The sequence below is a fragment of the Anguilla rostrata genome, chromosome 17 (genome assembly GCF_018555375.3).
Source record: "Anguilla rostrata isolate EN2019 chromosome 17, ASM1855537v3, whole genome shotgun sequence".
Lineage (NCBI taxonomy): Eukaryota > Metazoa > Chordata > Actinopteri > Anguilliformes > Anguillidae > Anguilla > Anguilla rostrata.
In genome coordinates, this window is record NC_057949.1 from 22,447,734 (window position 1) to 22,467,509 (window position 19,776).

The 19,776-nt window shown below is 42.4% G+C and overlaps 1 long non-coding RNA gene across 1 annotated transcript in view; it reads left to right on the plus strand.

The window, feature by feature from the left end:
- Positions 1-17,803, plus strand: part of LOC135243975 (uncharacterized) — a 46,354-nt gene extending 28,551 nt beyond the window's left edge. The window contains exon 3 of the long non-coding RNA XR_010326868.1: positions 15,483-17,803. This is a non-coding gene — a long non-coding RNA (uncharacterized LOC135243975). The remainder of the gene's footprint in view (positions 1-15,482) is intronic.
- Positions 17,804-19,776: the final 1,973 nt, after the last annotated feature.

Consider the following 19,776-nt stretch of genomic DNA (forward strand, 5'->3'; position numbering starts at 1 on the left):
CACAATTTACTTATCATTAAATAAAATGTTGTAATGTTGGATTTTAAGTACAGTAGTACCCCAACTATATGAACATATCATGAATGGAAGTTGTTTGTTACTCTGACATGGTTGTAACTTTGAGAGTTGCAGCAAAACTTTAGTCATTTGAATTGTTACCTACATTACAATGCATTGTCAATGTATGTATGTGATACTATCACAAATCCTGCTGTAAAGTCTGTACTAGCTCAAGGCCGAAGACAGCTGTCTTTAATTTATGCACATTTAAGTTGGCCAGGGATCAGATTTGGCCCCTGAATCCTCTTGATGCGATCCTTATAATTTAACTGGATGAAATAATAATTATATTTACCATTCATGAGTTAATGCTTGCTTGTCCAACTCTGACATTGACCACTCATGTGCAGTACAGGTATGCCTAAGGCAATAGATATTTGACTGCATTATGTAGGCCTATGCTATTTTATCTTTCACTGACAAGGAAGCTCCTCACCAGCACAAATTAAGCCTTGCACCCTCTGCCAAATGCACAAGGGTGCTGGGTGTGTCTGTGCAACAAACGTGTCTGAACAAACTCAATATATTCCCCAAACAGAAGACAGGAGACACAATGTCAGGGGGGGTCCCTGTGGGAAGTATCATGTAGGTACAAAATTTTAGGGAATTGAAAATAGGTCCAATAGCACAGTTCCCCCAGGTTATTTGCCTTTATTGATCCACACATACATAGACATAAACAGAGCACCGGCACACCCTATGTGCACACGAACACAAACGCACGGATGCAAACACAAAATATGATAAATAGGTGTCAGTTAATGCAAACAAGGGTTGGGCCTTATCTCTTAATGGTAAACTTAAGACACTGTGCCTACTTCTCACGGTGCCTTCAGGTCTCTGCTGTCTAAGTCTGAAGCTAACAAAAATCTCTACCTACTATGTATTTTGACACAAACATTATGGCAACTTGTATTTGGTTAACTGAAAGATAAACTCCTGCACCAACTTGATGTGTGCATATGTGTGTGAGTGTGCGTATGTGTGCGTGTTTGTGTGTGTGTGTATTTGTGCGTGTGTGTATGTGTGTGAGTTTGTGTTTGTGTGTGTACGTATGTGTGCATGTGTTTGTGTGTGTGTGTGTGTTTGTGTATGTGTGTGTGTGCGTGCGTATGTGTGCGTGTGTTTCGGTGTGTGCGTATGTGTGTGTGTGTGTGTGCGTATGTGTGCGTGTGTGTGTGTGTGTGCGTATGTGTGCATGTGTTTGTGTGTGTGCGTATGTGTGTGAGTTTGCGTATGTGTGCGTGTTTTTGTGTGTGTGCGTATGTGTGTGTGTGTTTGTTTGTGTGTGCGTATGTGTGTGAGTTTGCGTATGTGTGCGTGTGTGTGTGTGTATGTGTGTGTGTGTGTGTGTGCGTGTGTATGCGTGCGTATGTGTGGGAGTTTGCGTATGTGTGCGTGTGTGCTGTTAGGGATTTGGGGAACTGAGGATTAGGAACTTGCCGGCTGCAACCGAAGCATTTAGTTAATGTAGATAAAGTTACAGTCAGGTTAATGATACAACCGGTTAAAGATTTCTTAGCAGGTTTATCTCGCTTTGATCAAAATGAATTTATGCTGACAGATGCAGCTGCCTTTCAAAGGAAATGTTGAACAGGTTTTCTTTTAGGAAGTTGGTTACCTTTTATTGTGACTGCAGAGGCTTGATCATTTCACATATTTTGTTTGAATTAAAATACAGTGTGCTGAAAATACACCTCACATCTCCAATTGTGGAGCAATTAAATAATGGACTTTTAGATAGCGGCTTTAACATCTAAAAATACTTAACAGTGAGTGGGGAAAGTTGCCCTCGACTACCCCCAATGTATAACACACTCCTGTATAATTCACTTTCTTCTGTATGAAAACTAGTACAAATGAGAAATATAATCTCTCCTCCAAAGATGATGAAATTGTTTATAGGCTGTTACCCCCTGACTATGGCTGGTCATGATGGTCTGCAGCAGTGAGGCTGCAGGCTCCACTGTCGAAGAACGTTTGCAGTATTTCCGTAATGGTCTTATTTAATACGCTGGGAGGGTTGAGGTCGGAGGCAAGGCAGAAATCCTAGACAGCGCACCAGGCTGTGGGAGTCTTCTTTCTGTGAATGTTGTCAGAAAACTCATTTTCATTCATTAACATTTTCAATGGCTTTACTAGCCCCCCTTATGCTACAGTGCATCTAACAAGATGGATGAACTCAAATGCATATGCTACTTGAAGCAGCGCATTCTAATTCCCCCTCTCGCACCTAATATGACACTTAACTGTATTCTTAGAGTTCATTTATGCAGTACTTGTATGTAAGTTTTGTATCAATCGATAGTAATGGTTGTGACCGTAATGAGTTTGCATCCGGTCTTTGTTGCCTAAAACATTTTGCTTGGACCAGAATCACCCTGGATCAGAGCATCTGCTAAATGCCTAAATGTAGATTTGTCTAAATTTGTGAGTGACCTGTCAGCCACTGCTAAACCAACTTCTGTTTTTGAACCAGCCAGTATTAGACAAAAGTAAACTGGAGAGCTGGGATAACTACACCACCTTCTGATTTCAGCTTTAGATGTTCCATAAATACTGATTCTGAATCAGTTTGTTTATTCATTATTATTTTTTTTTAAACAATCTAGTTAGGTAGCATAAGGGTTGTATGGGCTGGTCCTGGAGCAGTTGTTGGGGCTGGAATCTGCACAGCCTTATCCCATGCCTTGCCTTGCTTTGAAATCCATCACTGCCCTCTGTTGGTCCTGGTTGTGTAATAATTTGTGATCACAATCAACTACAGTGAAGCTTTTGATTTTATCAGGATGGATTTTAATATTTTTATTTATTGCTTTTGGTTTTCATTTTCAGTGGCGACTCTTGTATGCTGCGGTAGGGCTTCCCGTCAATGACAAAGGCATAGAAAGCGCCAAGTGCATGAATTAAAACAACCCTCAGCTTCTTTTTAGTTTGTTCTGGGAATCCCTCTCCCCCCCCTCCCCCCCCCCCAACATGTTTGATTCTCTGTCTCCTGCACAGCCAGAGGATGGACAGACTTTTCATTCCTGTCTATTTTTGCACATTTTGTTCTTCAACCAGTTGGAGGCCTTCTCTAATTGGCTGGATCCGTGCCCTGTCCCCCTCAGGGTGATTTAAACAGTCCCAGGCAAACAGGCAGTGCCAGCGATCTGGTGAAAGGGAGACTTGCATCCGGAACGCGTTGTCCCGTGCCTAAGATCCATTATCAGACCCAAATAACAACAAAAAAGATCCATGATAAAAATTATGAAAATTCAAAAGTAAAAGTGCCCACTCTGTATGTACCTCCACCGCTGTTGGTGTCGGTGACACATGATTCAGTGCAATGCGTTCAAAATTCCTCAGTCCATAAATTGTAACTTCTTCAAAAACTTCAACTCTTTTGTTCGCCGCAAGCCATGAATTCCCGCCGTTTTGCGGATGAAATTTTGACAGCCGCATTATGAGTTATGGCACCTCTGAGTGACGCGCTTTTTTGGACACAAACGTGGTGACTATTATATCATCTGACCTGGAACGGTCAGTACACGGATAGAGTATAAACGCCAGAACAAACCAGATGAGCTTAACAGTGCCCCACAGTGAACTTAAAAATAAAGAGGGCTGCTTTTTGTTTTAAAGACAAGTAACTTGTTCAAATAGCATCTTGGTCTAGTACAGCATGCCACTATTCCCTTTGTTTTGTTGTTCCTTGGGTCTTCAGCCAAAGGACACATTACTTGTTTAGTCTTCTGTTTTTTTTCAACTCTTTTTTCCCATCATGTTTCTATGTGTATTAGGATTGGTTTCATTCAATCAGTACAATTGCAGTTAGAATCACTGCCTTCCCTACTGATGATTGATTGAAAGGTCGCATATGCCTGTAATGTAAAATGCCTGTAATATCTGATTGGTTGGAGTTTAATGCTCCTCAGGGTGTGCCGTGGTCCAGTTGGTTGGAGCTGGAGACTCATGTCCAGCCAGTGAGAGGGACACCTATAGGAGGCGCATAAAGGAACCTGTGGCACATCTGGCCCCTCTCTGTTCCCTTGTAAGTGTTGTACCAGCGCGAACAAAGAACTCCATTCTCACTTTGTCTGTCTCTTCTGTCACTGTCACTCCTTTCTGTTGCATTGGACAATTCTGTCCAAGTATCCACCTGGTGTTGGGCAGCCTCTACAGTCCTTATTCCAACCAAAGTAAAATCGCATTAATAGAATTAGAGATATTTTTTACAGTAGTCCTTAATTTAAGACAGTAATATTAGCATAGCAGTACTTCACCGAAAAGAAGGTGAATGGAGAGGATGTGAGCCAAATAATGGTTTAGAAAGAGAGGGGAAAAAACAGATGACAAACACATTATTATGCTTTTGTTTTGTCTGTTGAAAGGGAATGGTTTATATTTGCCTTTCCAGGGTAACCAGAACAATGCCTAGAATGGACTGCAGGCAATTTTCACTAATCACACTCTGCTCTGTGGAAACCTACAAACCACACACACACACACACACACACACACACATACAGACACACACAGACACACGCACACAAACAAACACACACAGATACATATGCACACACACACGTGGGCATGCACACGCACACACACACACACACACTCAGACACACACAGACACATATGCACACACACACATGGGCATGCACAGGCACACACACATGCTCACACAGACACACGCACACACACGTGGGCATGCACACATACACACACTCACACGCACACACACATTGTGCCATTTCCTCCAGGATAAAAGATAGCAGTGGATTTACATGCTATACTTGGTAGGGTCCTGCATTCTTCTGGTGATCAGGTTTTATATCCTGTAGTCCTACAGCAGTAAGACGGCATTGCATCTTCCTCATTCGTATTCTTCATCTGCCAATAACATCTAAACTCAATTTGATAATTTATATGAACCATGTACCAGGCTATAATACATACAGTATATATGTATTGCTCATATTCAGCACATTAACTTTTTGTTTGGTCAGAATTTATGGTTTAGTTACCTTAAGCTGGTGAGTGTTTTTGGGAAAGAAATGTAAACGGCATAAAGGTCCTACACGACCCCAATAGGCACTATCAGGCCAGTGAGTCACTGTGCCAGTCTTCACATCCTTATCTTCCCACTCCGCAATCTTAACATCATAAACATTTTAAATGAACCGGCACAAATGCTTTCCCTCGTGCGATATCGCCTGTTTCAGCTTAACCTCCTCTTTATTCGCTTTCTGCGGGCCCCGCCGTTCACCGGTGGAAGGGAGGGAGCGGCGTTTTTACGGGAAGAGGGGCGTTCGCGGGACGTGCCGCAGGAAAGACGCAGAGGGACGGCGCCTGTCCGCCCCTAGGAGCCGCGCGGCGATCTTCGGAAGCGATGGCCGCGGTAATCTCTCTCCGGCGCGAACCTCTCCGGTGGAAGCAGACTTATCGCGGGCACACATCTGTGTGACACACGACCCTTGGAATGTGAGATTTTTATTTCCTCCATTTTAACATCTGCAGTGAATGCTGGCAATAAGGACGGGCACCGAATATGTCCATTCGTATTGTTTTTACATGTTGAATGGAATGTTTCATATTACACTGCACACTGATTCAGAGTACAGTACATGCATTTATGGTAATATAAATTTTATGACATTAGAATGTTTTGTGTTCTACTCCTTATTTATGATAAACGTATTAAATGTACTCCGTGGCAAGAATGTTTTAAAGGGTATGTCCTTGAAAAATGTCACAACAGTGGGCAGAAAGCAAAAAAAAAACAAAAAAACTAAGTGTGTACATAATCTAATATTACCATTAAAAAAGGAAAGCGATTCTTCAGTCAAAATCACATTAAAATGATTTACGATGTCATCGCTACAGTTCATGTGCAAAGATTACTTTGGCAGACGGTGTTTGGTCTCCCCGCATACTAAGATGAGGACAGGATTGAATTAGGCGAAATCGGGTTCTGTTGAAGAGCTAAGGAAAAGTTAAGAATTTTAACTTTGGTATTTGATATGTTTTTGAGTTGTCTCGGAGGCCCATGCTGATCCCATGCTTGAAAGCCTTTGCAAGACCTTCTCAAATCCTCTGCTCGCCCTAATGCTGGCTTTCCCACATAGATAATTCATACTTCTGTCAGGGGCTGCTCAGTAACCAGGGACTACTCAGCCCTTCAACGCAAAACCAGCTGCTAGGATGCGTAAGTGGGGATTTTTATATTAGTCGAGGCAAAGATTCAAAAGCTCTGGCAAAGCCATTAGCGCTTCTTTTTAAAACAATTTACCGGGAGGAGGAAAAAAAAAAAAGGCCTCACGCAACATCACGCTCCAAGAGGAGACTATTAGCGGATCGGCTCGAAGTTCGGAGTAATTCTGGTGTATATGCGGTTGATTTGCAGTTGAGAGGGCTTCTTAACCTGCTCTGGAAACCATCTGGGGCAGTGAGGGGAGGCAGGGGCCGATAAAGGTGTAATCAGCAATCAGAGAGCGGAAGCGGTACGTCAGCATTATAGCGACGGCTTCCCCGGAGAGACAACATTAAACAGTCTGAGGTGGGTTTGCGTCGAGGCTGCAGCCATGTGCAATGCCACTAAACTGGAACGAATAAATAAATGAATAAAAATGAAACGGAATCCAGTTTATGGCGGTGATTTAAGTGCTGCTAGCTACTATTGCTGGTTCTGCTGCTACTACTGCCGTTCCTGTGGTCGTTCGTGTTGTTGTTGGCCCTGTTTGTAAATACATTTACATCGTTCGGCAGGTGCTCTTATTGACAGTGACTTACAGAAGTTCTTTGAACTTCAGGTTGACACCATAGCTTTGCATCCTGACATTAACAAGTATGAGAATTCTGGAGACAAAACAGTACTATCTACACAATTAGTGCTGAGGTTGTTTTGTAATTTCATTGCTAGTTTCAAAAGGGTAAATGCTATCATCAAAGGGTAAGTATGGGGTATGATAAGATGAAAAATTTTTTGAGGAAAGTAGATTGGTCTTAATTTTTCTTCTTCATATCTTCTTCTTCATTCTTTCATATCTTCTTATACAGGATATGGCTGTATAGAGCTCCCGAGGAGACATTTGAAAGCCCTGTTTACAGGTTGCACAGGTATCAAACATTGTCTATAGAGTGCAGACGTTTTTAGATTCTTCCGGGGTATTCTTGGCAAGAACGTGGCAATGGAAGTGACTTTAAATGCTCCCGAGTCACTTTTCGAACCCCAGCATGGATTTTGCTTTGTCACCATATAAGCAGGTCTTGAACTTGCGGTACGAACGGGAGTGGGAGCGCTACCTGCAGCATATTTTCGGAGGTGGGCAAATGTGGCATGGGCCATTTCCAACGTGACCCTAAAAACCCTCAGCTCACAGGGTGTACATTTCGGTCGGAGCCATGCCTTCGTGGAGGAAAACGCCCTTGTTCCTCCTCCCTCCCCCCCCTCTCCCGCTTGCGTAGAGTCGGTCCAGGGCTGGCACAGACGTGCGCTTTTATAAAAAAAAAAAAGAAGGAATCTTTTGATTCTGAGAAGAGTGAGGACCCTGAAAGTGCAGCAGCCTTAATTACGTTGTGAGGCAGGTGGGGGCTTCAGGGGGAACCTCGGCCAACGCGCGGAGGACGGAGCGTAGCACAGTGGGTAAGGAACTGGGCTTGTAATCAAAAGGTCGCAGGTTCGATTCCCGGGTAGGACACTGCCGTTGTACCCTTGAGCAAGGTACTTCACCGAAATTGCTTCAGTATATATCCAGCTGTATAAATGGATACAATGTAAAAAGTTGTGTAAGTTGCTCTGGATAAGAGCGTCTGCTAAATGCCTGTAATGTAATGAGAAGATGTGAAGCGAGTGGTTTCAGTGCTCAAAGGCCCGTAACACCACTGTACAATGTACCCATTTTACTGAGGTTGGAGGGAGAAAAAACTTTTAAAAACTTCCCTCAGAAAAAAGTTGGAAACGCTACCGTACGGTCACAGCTGAGCCTTTTTAAAGCGATGTGTACGCTTGGAAGCGAACTGAAGGTTCTTCACTTAACCCCGAGCTCAGCAAATGGCTTGTCCAGATCTTCGGCGAGCAATGACTGTTATTAATGCGTAGCCTTTTGTGGATATCCTGGGTATTCCTTTTCTTGCCATGAGTTAAATGCAGTTTACATGACTTATAGGCTAATGCATGTCCTTTTATTTTTCACCTAAATATCTGAAAGGTAAGATTGCCCCGTATACGATCAATATTTCTCCTTAAAGGCAACTGTTGTCCTTTACACTTGCAGTGCACATGATCAGCAGTTACAAAAATGAATAACAATTTAACAATTTAGAATTATTTTTTTCCCCCACTGGAACAAAGTAGCATTTCTTTTGCAAGTCAAGGTTAAGGATAAGGGATTGAGTCACAGTGTTTTGTTTTTGTTTTTTGACACAGGAAGTTATCATGATGCAATTGTTGACAATGAATTCTTTAGATATATCTGTAATCTGAGCCTTTCTTCTAGGCTCAGTGTTATTCTGTGAATATCAAGATGCATACACATAGTTTTGCCACGCAGGGTTTGTACCCTTCTTTTGAACCAAAAGAAATCACAAATATTAATATGTATATCAACAGAAAGATTAACGGAATACATTATGTCAGATTCTTGAGTATAGCACTCCCATAACTGGAATGGAGACACCTTCTGTTTAAGAACAGATCGAATGTTGATGGCAAAATGCAATATGTCATCACTTTCTAATGATGAGAGAGCAACTGCATATCAACCGATAAATTTCAGCATGAATTTCAGTCAGTGCAGCCTCGTGCCTCTCTGTGAGTCCCCCTCTCAGTCTGCTGTTTGTGAAACTCTGAGCCCACCTGGGGAACAGATGAAGGAATATTGTGCTGTTCGGTTTGAACTGCAGTGACTGGAAGGTGGGTAATTGGGGTGTTTTTGCGGTCCACCCTCCGCCTGGTTCAGGGAGGACTCCTCAGGTCTGATAGCCATCTTCTCTGGCAGTCCAGGGCATTAATGACAAATCTACCCTGACCCGGGCACAGCTGGCCATGAACCGTGACCTCTGACCCCTGGCAATATGGCTGCCATCTTCTCAATTGGCAGTCATTGGTCAGAAAACTAAATTGGGGAAAGACAACTGGCAAAACAGTTTAAATGCTTCCATTTGGATATATGGCATTGTGAGCAGTTTGACAATGTTGAGAAAGAGAGTGTGTGTGTGTGTGTGTGTGTGTGTGTAACAGTGAGAGAGAGATTGTGAGCAGTTTGACACAGTTGAAAGAGAGAGAGTGCAGACTGTCAAAAATGAAAAAGTGCTTGACTGTCAAACTTTGGCATTTATCATTGTCATTTTATTTCCTGATTTAGGACAGTGTGACTATTGTGTTTCTTCAGGACTGAATTGGTGTCACCTTTCAGAGAGCACTTTGAATATTTTTCTAGTTTATCTTCATACGTAACCCTTGCAGGTATTTAACAGGTAGTCTTTGCCAAGAAAACCTCAAACTGGTTCCCCAGTTTCACAATGCCTGGCTCTGTCCAAGCACCATCACATAAACACACACATGCACACACACACACACGCGCACACACACACACACACACACACACACACACACCTGTTTAATCCCTCATTGTCAATGTTTACTGCAAGGGCTTTACAGCATAAAGGCCATCAGGATATCTCATATCCACTCACCTTTGTGATTTTGCTATAGATTTGGAATAGAAGTAAACACCTGTGTTGGAACGGAAAGTATTTGCGGTCTTGACGTGGGCCAATCTGCATCCGGAGCCAGTGTCCGATTCCATTTTAGTTTATTTGGGAATAATACGCCTGGTTATGTAGACCTATTCATGCACGTTTATTCCCCCTTTACTTTGGGCTTGTCAGACGTCACAGCCTCCAGTTAAGAAAGGGATTCAAGGCTGTGCCCATGTTCACAGTGGGGTTATTCACAGTCATTTCTTTATACGGAACAACAATGGCCCTCGCTGGACTGTTGTCAATTTTCAAAAACGGCTCTGCCTTGTACAGTTGTCTAACGAAACACTGTATTTCCACAGATTTTGCTTGGGACATATGTGTGTTAGTGGAAACATATACAGGGCTCTGTGTGACTCATTATAATAGCTTTGAAATTTAAAATGGCAGTTTCTGATTCTAATACTGTGGGAATTCTCGATGTGTGTTCAGTATCTGCACGTAATGTCCTGGGAATGCCCTGTCATGAAGCCATTTTGGATTTAAATGCAAATAGACTGTATGCAAGAAACAGCTTGTATATATATTGGCAGCTTTACCTCTTGTATGAAACCAACTAATAAGGGCAGTTAAGGTCCTGTTATTAATTAAATTTCCATGATGTCTCGTGTGGTAAACCTCAGCAGTATTTGGAAACCACAGATCGGTTTTCATTCCACAACGTCCCCGTCCTTCCAATAATTGATTTGTTTTACGTTGTGTGAAATACAAGCATAAATGTAAATTGTTCACCAGAAAATAAAAAATAAATAAATAAATTCTGTCTGTGTATTGTAGAGCCCAGAAGTATCGTGGAAAATAAATCCCGTAATCCGAACCTGGAAGGCCGTTGTTGGTCGAACCTCATCCTGGTTTCCGCACCGCGAAGCTTGTCGAACAATGAGTCGGTCACAGTTAAGGATGTTGGGTCAGGCTGGGCGTGCGGCGTGTGTAATTTAAGCATCAGTCACCGCGTTTATTACGTTCACAAAGCGCACAGTGATACCTGACCAAGGGAAACGGGAGTACGTCACTAGGCCAGTGACATGTTTATTTCTACAAGTTACTTTTTTGGGCTCTGAAAAAAAAAAATTTGAATCTTCTCATGAAACCCGAAGAGAATATTGTGGCAGAAGCTTGTCATCCGTCCAGTCAGGCCGAGACTAATTCTCGCCGAAATGACTCAACTCCAACTCGGTGCGATGATGTCAGAGCTTACAGCGTGAACAGGGAGGTTCTGTCGACCGGTGACATGTCCTTACAGAACGGGGATTATTCTGGTCTGTTGCTCTTGTTGGTCTGGCACTTACTTCATCAGTAATGCTACTTCTACAATCACTGCTACTGCTACTGCTACTGCTACTGCTACTACTCCATCCATTTTCTAAACCACTTACTCCTGGTCAGGGCTGCAGGATGGCTGGATCCTGTCCCAGCAGTTATTGGGTGAAAGGCAGGAATACAGCCTGGACAGGTCACCAAACCATCAGAAGTTTGAGTGCCAGCTAATTGTGACCATCAGATCAGATCTCATGCTTTCTTGTGAAGAGAATAATTTAATTGACAATGATGAGCAGCCACTACCGTCTTTTTTAAATAAATAAAAAACTATGAAAAACAGAAACTGGCGCTCTTTTCAGGACCAAAGGGCCAGGCACTCTCATCAATTATTTATTAATTTTTAAAAGTGTGTCAAGTTTCTGTTCTCCTCTGAGTACAGCAGAGAAATATTAGTCTTTACCGTCCCCATCAGCAATTTACTCTGCACAGACCTTGACATGGACATAGGCGACACGGAGCTCTTTCATGCATGTATTATACATTGGAATTAGCATTTTATTGATCTTTCCTCACAGCGTCCTCACAGAAACGCTGTTGTTGAAACGGTCTGTTGCATGGCAACAGTGTTTCTGCCGTGTCATGTGAGAGCTGCATGTTGAAAGACAGGGGAACTTTATTAGCTGCAGGCCTCATTTCCACCGAGGCCGAGCTTAATTAAGGATTTGAACCGGGCCCAGTCCGGACTGCCAGGGCTACCACAGGTCACAGTTGGTTTGGAAAAAGCTTTTGTATCAGGAGCAGGACGGCAGGGAACAGCCAAAAGGAATATTTACACAAAGACGGTGAAATTGCCGAGCGCATGGGTTTTGTCTTTCTCAGATTCTGGCACCTCCGTCTCAACATTTAAATCAAAGCTGAATGCAGTGCGGCCATCGTTTTTAACTCTCAAGCACGGCGTGGGTGGACCGCTGGTGTCACGTTTGCAGGTGGCTGATGGGAAGGGAGCAAGTGGGAAGGGGGGGCGGGGGGGTGGGGGGTCATTCCTCTCCATTTAGAATGTGTTTTGCTCTTCTGTCTTCGATCAGCTGACAAAAGCCTTTCCTCTCTTCCTGAGAAATGAGAACTGGTTACAGCGACTAATCAGGGGCCTATAACTGTCTCACCAACTGGCCCCTAGAACGTAGAGACACAAAGATTTGAGGACGCTAGAGCCAGATGCGTGTCTCTCTTCAGGGCAGCGCTGGCACGGTCCAGCTTCAAAACTCGACCGTGGGGCCCGTCCGTGCACCAGAGCTCACTCACCCACCCGTAATGCATCACGTCAGCAAGGGGAGAAATACAGTTGGCCCCCACACCCTTGAATGACGCTGTTTCAGGTGTTATAACCCATGGGGGAGGGGGGGGGGGGCAATGGCTAGGTGAGGGAAACGAATCGTTCCCTTGTACCTTCCCGTAAATCTGAAACCTGACATGGCATTTTCCATCTTATTTTGGAAGCAAAATATATTAACTGGAATAGAACAGTTATAAATTGAGTCCTTGAAAGGGGGGAAGGGAAAGTAAAAAAAAAAAGTTTAACCTGAGCGGTCAGAGCCGACTTTCCCTGAGCATTTCAAGCGGTTAAGAACTGCGTGATGTTTTTGGCCAGGAGTTGTTTTTTCTCTCTGGTTTTTTTTTAAGGTAGCAGGCGCCTACAACATGATCCGATTCTGGCCAGCGCACACGCGCCGTTCCCAGGGGATGCTGCCCCGCCGCGCCCACCACCCCACCCCAAATAACACACACACACACACACACCCCACGGCTTCAGCGGCAGCACAGTGCTCTCTAAATTGCTAAAGTCTGTCCAAACAAGGTGGGGAGACTGACTCTCATTACTGCCATATTGGCCGTTCCTTGCTTTCTTTTTTTCAGAAAGAAAACAAACACTTTTATAAATGTTTTATAGTGTGTGTACACACACACACTCACGCACACCACGCATGTAGAGTAAAAATCCAATTAATAGGTAAAAAACTGCACACAGGTTCCCAGAACAGCTTTTTATTTTGTTTAGTCTTGTTTCTATTTGCTTTTGAAGGGCCTTCTTGTTCCAGCCCTCTTGTCCCCCCAGCAGATTGAGTAAGATTCTGTTAGAGAGGTGCAGTTTACACACTCTATAAGTAAATGAGGGGCGTAGGAGCGTATTTTTTATTATTATTATTATTATTATTATTTATTTCTTTTATTTTTTTAAAACAAACTCTGATTGGAATCTCTAATTACATTTGGAATTCCTGACCGTATGACATCACAATGTCAGAGTGGTCGGCCTCGTCGCACTCAGGAACCCATACCAGACCACGGCATGTGTCAAAACACAGAATCGCTTTGGCTTGGCTGCCCTGGAAACAGTGCTTTTTTTTCATTTTCAAAACATGAGGAGCGAAACCTTCTTCATCGATGTTCACTTGACCCATCATCTAGTGCTGCTGAGACAATGGCCATCTTGTGACCAGAAACCAGCAGTGACACATAGAAAGTCACAGGCATGACGTCTGTGCCTTCATAATTTTTGAGAGAGGTACTCTGTCTTTGTGCTTGCATAGTGACTTAATATTAGCCTGTATATATAGAGAACACGTGGAAATACCCTCACTGCTGTTTTACTTCATATCTGTAAGGTTATTCCATCGTCTCAAAAGTTATTCTTATTCTTAACCCTTGACTTCATAGCCAGTGACTGTAAATTTGGTTCTTGTTTTCTGTTTATATTTGTAGAATCAATTATCTGTATTTGCTGTATGTCTTTTGCCTATGTAGCTTCTTTGAATATAATAAGATAAAGGTTAATAATATTTTTAAATGTTCGTTCAAAACAGTAAATATCAATAATCTACTGGATAAAAACATTTTTTTCACAGACAAATATGATTTATGCTCCCCATGCCTTCATTAAAGTGGATTTTTAAAATACAAATCACATTTTTATCACAAATGAATGACACCTTAATTGTTAAATGTGATCTGGCAAAGCTAAACGGTAACCATTAGCTATATATGTTGTTTATGTTGTTTGGAATTGAGATAAAGAGAGAGGGAGAGAGGTAGAGGAAGAGAGAGAGAGGGGGAGAGGGGCAGGTCAGTTATCTGCTTGTGTCCCCAGGCTGTGCCATACAGTGATCTTCATTGGTCCCTGTGGGAGTTTTGCACCCTCTGGTGAAAACTGTTGGTATTTCATGTAGTCCAAGAATACTGAAATTTTACCTAAGGCACCAGTGGTCTTGTTCAGGATATTTACTCCCAAAGTACGTAGTTCAAAATATGAGAAATGGTAAGTAGTTGTTGAAATATTCAATGCAGAATATTTTACAATCAGGTGGTGCTACTGACATTTTGTGCAATATTTCCATTTATAACTCTACTGGGAATGCAATAATGTGGAAAAATGTGTTGTTATAAATTAAATATATCAATACTGAATATCTTGTCATTTTGTATTATAAATATATTCATGTTATTTTTGTATGTATTAGCAAATATTAATCAAGAAAATATCAGATTTGACTCATCTGCAAAGGGGATAGCTTTCATTTGACACAGCCACAAAGACCGTACTAGCTTCAAATACATATCACTATGATACTGTACTACTCTCATTAGGATTATGTGTGCGTGTGTGTGTGTGTCTGTGTTTCTGTTTCTATACTTGGGGTTTTTGTGTGGGTGTGTGTGTGTCTGTTTGCCCATGTGTGCATGTGCATGTGTGTGCTTCTGTACTTGTGGTTTTGCATGTCTGTGTGTGTCTGTACTTGGGGTTGTGTGTGTGCGTGCGTGCGTGCATGCGTGTGTGTGTGTGTGCCTGTGCGTGCGTGTGTGCATGTGTTTGTGTTGACAGAAAGCAGCTGAAAGTCAGGCAGCACCCGCTGGGGTCTGTTAAGGTCATTTCAACATAATTACCCACATCTGGGGAATCATTAATTAAGTCAATCAAATAATGTGAGCCCGGTGTCTCCTTCTGAGTCAGAACAGGAAGAGGGGCGGGAAATATGCTGAGGGACATTAATTGGAAAGCTCTGTTGCAATTATTTTATTTAGAATGAAAACAATCCGCAACCCGGGAGGGTCCCGCAGGTTTTTCCCCTTCAGACGCAGAATATGGACCCGCTCATTACCTTCTCCGTGTAAATATAGCACTTTTCCAGAGCCACCTCTTTAACAACAAGTGCTGCTACAACAGCCTCAATTAATCCCTCGAGACTGGTGTGTGTTTCACCGTTAGGCATGGTGTCTGGTTGTCTCCATATGTTCCCCCCTCCAGCCCCACCCCCACACGCACACGCACACACACAAAACACACACGGTTCGTGCTCATTAACTTGCAATATATCACATCTTGTTTTTGTTTTGTTTTTTTTTTCCTCCGTGTCTTGCAGTTTAGTGTGTGTGCTGTGATTGGAGACCACTGTGGAATAACAACTGCGAAAACCACAAAATACGCCTGTGGGCCGTCCTATACTGCCCCATCCCCGATGCACCGAGATCCATGGTCTGCAAAACACCTTCATCCCCTGAATGGGGGATGAAGTGGAGAATGCACATTTTTTTCTGTTGATGTAAATATTCATTTTGACAGTGATCCTGACCAGATCTGTGCAAACTCACTCCGTAGTCAGTCTGGCTTGTCCTCCGAAATGTCATGACATCACAACTGGAGTTATCACAGCTGTCATCTGCGAATCTTCCATAATGTATGTTGAACGTGATTTGTGAAGGGATCCCAGTTCTGGTTCTGAAGTGTGGCAGTCTGTGACAACCCAACCACAGGTTTATCTTTTCATATTATTATTATTATTATTATTATTATTATTATTATTATTATTATTATTATTGGGAAAATACGGAACAAACAAACTTCCACCCTGTTTTCAGCAAACATGTCAGGTTGGTTGAACAAGCAGTAAGGTATGCGTTTTCAAGAGTCTCCAAAACGATTGAAAAAGTAGATTTACAGCTGCCCGTTCCTGTTACTGCATGAGAATGGAGGCACTGAAAGTGTACCTGCTCCTGTTGCATGATGGGAATTGGGGGTTCCCAGCATGCCGCAGGAATGGCAGGGGAAGCCTGCCATGCAGTGTCTCCTCTAACCTCAACATCTGGCATAACCACAGGCCCAGAGTCAGTGTTTCTCCACATTACACACCTGGGTTCAATTACCATTTGCCCTTACCTTTGGCTTAAAATGCATGTGTTAAGTCCAGCGATTAAACAGAATGAACTGTGAAGAAGGAAAAAAAAAAAAAAAGCTAAGGTGCATTTATGTGTATTGTAAGCCAAAGTTGAGGACATGTGCCTATAGAACCCTGGCTACAGTTATCAAATTGTATAAAAAAGTTATTTACCCCCGAGAAGTAACTTCATACCGGGAACAGTTGATGAAATGTCCTGAGTTACAGGGAATGGTCATACAAATATGCAACAGTGTACTGTAGAGTACATTACAGGAAGAAGGCCAAGAGATTATTTTAGCCCCCCTAACAGAATTTAGCTTAAGCCGGTACCAAGAACGCCATGGTGATGGAACAGGGCCTTCCTAGGCTTCTGGGCTTGAATTCGTCCTGTTGCACACAGTGCTGCGTTAGCTTAATTAGTATTAACTTATCAGACACGGTTTCAGTCTCTGAGGGATTTGTCTGCGTTCTCCTTTGGCTAATAAATAAAGAAATAAACAAATTTGCATGGCCTGTGATGACCATATTTTACAATACAATGATTCTAATATGCTTAAACATTATTCGTACCTTACATTTTTTCATCGATTTTTTCCCTTGTGTCTTCCCTTGTTTGTCCTTTTGCACTAGAAAAACAAAAGCAGATCAGCACATTTTGCCTCTCTCTCTCTCTCTCATGCATCATTCTGTTTTTTTAAGGTTCTACAGTGTCACACTTTTAATTGTTTTCTGTTTCCTAATCCAAATCTTTTTATTGTATTGAAATTCTAGCATTCATGAGATCTTTTATATCTTAACTACCATCACGCCCCCCCAACACACACACACCAAAAAAAGTAGCCTTTAGTAATTCTTAAAAACACACTGAGAAAAACACTCAGATTTGATTGTCTGTAGGATGAAGCATCCAGTCTCCAGTCTAATTTTCTGCAGCTGGGATAAATATCCACCCCCTCAACAATGGCCCACCCCCTTTTTTATGATGTCACATCCTGTCAGACAGCATGTGGTTTTAAGATTCATTTTCTTTTTGGAGAAAGGAATGAATGTCCCCTGGGTCTCTGAACTGAAAAATGGATCTGCACAAAAAAAGAGCAATTACACCACTGTAGATAACATCACTGCAGTCCCTATTTTAAATATGTAGGCTATAAGGTAATAATATAGTAGTATGTATATGTATATACCACCAGCCTGCAGACCACCAGCTGATCAGCATGAGCCAATCCCAGCCAAGGACAGCCCATTCCACGCAGCCGCTCCTGTGCAGTTAAGTAAAGAATCCCTCTCGTCCCCATAGCAATGCTACGGCCAGTCACGCAAGACCTTGTGGAACTCCCCACCTCAGTCATTACAGGATATGACTGATGTTCACTTTTTGTGTGTGTGTGTGTGTGTGTGTGCGCAAAATGTTCACTTCCAAGTGGCACAGGTCACAGTGTTGAATTTGTACCGTCGTTGTTTTGTCTCCCCCCTCCCCGTTCATAGATTTAGTTGTTTAGTCCACTGTGAGATGGGGGTATGAGGACTGGTAGGGAAAGAGTGGATGTGCCGTGCTTCTAAAACTTCTCAAGAACCTTTCAAACGCTGAGCATTGTTTTAGATATTTGTCATGTCCTTCTTTACTAACCCTACCGCCCCCCCCCCCCCCCACTCCATCTCTCCTACCATTAAGATTTTCCAAGCAAACACGCAGAACCAAGAGAATCTTTTAATGCTCGTAAAGGTGCCTCCTAATAAACATCAAACATCAGACTGACAATACATTTTTTCCTAGTTTTTTTTGTTTATTTTATAGATGCACAGAAGCCATGTTAAAGTGTTTGGGTTTAGTTCTAGGTTTTGTAGGCGATGTAAACGCAGCCATGGAGACTGTGATGAACGAGGAGTCCTGCATTTCAACACAACAGCTTGTGATTCAGAAAAAAATATGTGCCCTAATCAACAAATTTGTTTTCAGAAATAACATATTTTCTCAAATAAAAATAAAAAAAGATGGTTAATGGAAAATCGTGAAGATTGATTTCTCTAACTTCTACCCTGTTGCATATTAGATTTTTACCGTACGTGAACGCAATATTTCTGCCCTGTTATCTGGACTAACTGCACAGATTTCCAGATTATGTAAGCAAGCTGTTTTCTCTCCATATGCTACAGATGTGTGCCATGCATGTTTAAGATACACGCAGGGCACTGTATATACATGTCACAGCCATGTTTCGGATGGAACGAGGCAGTTCAGATATGTATCTGTGATACGCTGAGTTGGAAAGAGTGGGCCGAAAATCAAATTAAAAGCGCGTATGACATTTTAAACCCTTAAAAGCCCTGAGTTAAATGGCCGTATTTGTGTTCCACGATTCCTGCGGGCTCAAATCACGCATTGGGTCCCGAGCCCCATTTGTGCAGTTTTACCAGAATTAAATTGGTTTTAGACTCAATTTGTAGTTTCATGTAAAAAAAAAAAAAAAAAAAGTTTAAAACTGAGAGTGAGCTATGGAAAAACAACTTCCTTTCCCAGCATGTGTGATCAATCTGGTCATGGTACCTGCGTTGAATTTATGTTATGTGTACATGAAAAATAACAATAAATTCAATTAAAATAAATAGAATGAGATGAGAGCGCGTGATAGTGCTTTCACGAGTAAATCAAAACTAGGCGAAACTTCAGAGCGCTGAATTTTGCAGGCACGCTTCATAAAGAACTCAGGCTGTGGCAGTCCCTTTATCAGCCTGTAGAGGCCAGTGTGGAGCACAGGGAAAAGTAACATCAGGTTCTAGAACCACGGCGAGCGGAGAAATATGAGAATGACATAAATGTAATGAGTATTCCTTTTGTGGTTGCGATGCGTATTCATAATAATAATATTTCAATGTCAATGATCCGGGTTAAAGGAATTTTAGACAAGGTAATAACCATTGCCGGAATTGTGGAACACGAAGAGGCTTGCTTTCGGCATTAGAGACGATCGCAGTTTGCGGTAAAGTAAGGCCATGTCTGAATGGTATCGGAGCGGAGCTCTGCAGCAGTGAAATGCGAGTAGATAACCCCAGTCAGCCCCAGAGACTTGCACTGGCCTTCTAAAGGTTTCTGAGAAACTGCCTGTTTCAAAACTACCTGGGGAAAAGGCGGGCCGTGCTTCCCTGTGTGTGTTTAAAGACAGTGCTGCGTACACTGTGGGTCAGGTCTACAGAACAGGAAAATGGTTGAAGGTCTCCCTTTTACAACTCCCTGTTTGGTTTTAAAGAAAGCTTTTTTTTTTGGATGGATGGATGGTTGTAATTTGTTCATGTTCATACTAGAAGGCCTGTTGTGCCAGTAAGACTCTCAGAGTCCATTTTAAAAGCAGTTCCATAGCAGCTAAAATAGGACTGAAAAAATGTATTATAATTACAATTATCATAATTGGGTGGCCTATAAACAGCCATGAGGATCAACCCTCATCCCTAAGTCACTGGCATACAGCTTTGCTGTTTAAACTAAACACAATTCTTTTTC